Source organism: Herpailurus yagouaroundi, unplaced genomic scaffold, assembly GCF_014898765.1.
Source record: "Herpailurus yagouaroundi ecotype Mexico unplaced genomic scaffold, PumYag 221, whole genome shotgun sequence".
In the NCBI taxonomy this organism is placed as follows: domain Eukaryota; kingdom Metazoa; phylum Chordata; class Mammalia; order Carnivora; family Felidae; genus Herpailurus; species Herpailurus yagouaroundi.
The window spans coordinates 1701482-1703503 of NW_024412452.1; positions in this window are offsets into that span (position 1 = coordinate 1701482).

Sequence of the window (2022 nt, forward strand, 5' to 3'; positions counted from 1 at the left end):
ATGTGGAAAATGGGAGAAATGTATAACATGCACATTTTAAAAAGAAATTTCATTGTTAATTAAGCCATCTGGCATGTTGTCTTATACATAGCTATTCAAAAAGTCACATATCACATTGTTTTTCAAAACTAAAGGAGTAGTTTAAATTCAAAGGTATGCCAATGTTTGGTTAAATTACGTTTTCATTTTAAGGGAAAATCTAGGTTAGAAATGCTGATCTTAGAAACGGTCTAATCCAATGGCAAAACTGTTAAGTTAGGACCTCTAGATATGGAGTGATGTTCTTAAAATCACATTTGATTTCGGATTGCATGTAACAGAAACCTCACTGTACTCGCTTAAGCAAGTAAAGGTTGACTTTTCTCATGTATGAAGAACTCCAGAGGCAGAGCCCAAGCCTTGAGTGAGTGCTCAAGGAAACCATGAAGGACTTAATGCTCTATGAGCTTTTTGCTCTATTATCCTTAGCATGTGGTTTTTTCACTCATGCTTTTATGATGGTTTCTCCTCTTTAAGAAATTATTATTTTTTAAATGTACATTATTTTTTAGAGAGAATGACAGAGACAGACAGACAGGGAGAGAGAGAATGCACATGCTAGTGCAAGCGGGAGAGGGGCAAAGAGACAAAGGGAGAGAGAGAATCCTAAGCAGGTTGCAGGCTGACAGCATGGAGCCTGACATAGGACTCTATCTCATGAACTGTGAGATCATGACCTGAGCCAAAATCAAGAGTCTGACACTTAACAGACACTCCTTGAGAAATTATATCCACGTTCCAGTGGACATATAGTGGGCAAAAGAGAAATACACAAGACTGAAACTGACCCTTTGCAGTCTAATTTGACTTACATTAAATTGGACAAAACTGAGCGCTGTGATTTTCATATAAGGGAGTACTGAGAAATAAGTACAGTAACTGGGCACATAATAAACAGCAGAATCTCAAAACACAAAATGAAACAAAACTGGGGTTATGTTAGTAAGAGAGAAGGGGAGATTGGATATCAGATAAATCTGTTTGTTGTGTGTTTTTTCACCAACTATTTATTAATCATCCACTTGTCCCAGGCTCAGATTATAAAGTATTGAACAAGACCAACATAGTTCCTAGTCCCTAACCTCATGGAATATATGGTAACAAGGGGAAAATGCCTTATGTTATTAAGTACATGGACTCATCTGATTGAAAACTGTAATAAATGTTATATAAGAAGAAAAAGAGTGCTATGAAAAAGAGTGAGCAATTAGGAAGGCATAATCCACTTCAAGTTGCATAGTCTGGAAACGTTTTTCTTTAAAGGGATGACATTGCAGCTGACACTTGGAAGAGAAGTATCAGCTTTGTTGGGGGGAAGGAAGAGCAGTCTATGAAGTCAGAACAGAATGTGTGAAGGTGCTTGGTTCTAAGGGATTGAAATATTTAAGAACATGAAGATAGGCTAGTGTGGCTAGAGTGTGATGAATGAGAGAAATAAGCTATTAGAAAAGGCAAGGAAAAATGTTTAAATTCTTTTTACCTTGATCCCCCTCCCTGACTCTCCCTAAAATAGGTTGAATCTGAGATACTCCATACCATGGAGAAAAAGATGATAAAGCAGCAATACAGAGAACAAGTTTTAGCTTCAAGAGTCATGGCTGCAGGCGCGCCTAGGTGGCTCAGTTGGTTAAGCGTCTGACTTCGGCTCAGGTCATGATCTCACAGTTTGTGAGTTCGAGCCCTGCAACGGGCTCTGTATAGACAGCTCAGAGCCTGGAGCCTGCTTCAGATTCTGTGTCTCCCTTTCTCTCTGTTCCTCCCCTGCTCATGCTCTGTCTCTCTCTCTCAATAAATAAATAAAGAATAAAAAAAAGGAGTCAAGACTGCAAGGTGGTAAAATCTTGATAGATAGGAACAATTATCTCAACCTAGACAGTAGAAGATTTTCAAGTGATGGGGGAAAAAAAGAAGGAAAGAAAGAAAGAAAGAAAGAAAGAAAGAAAGAAAGAAAGAAAGAAAGAAAGAAAGAAAGAAAGAAAGAAA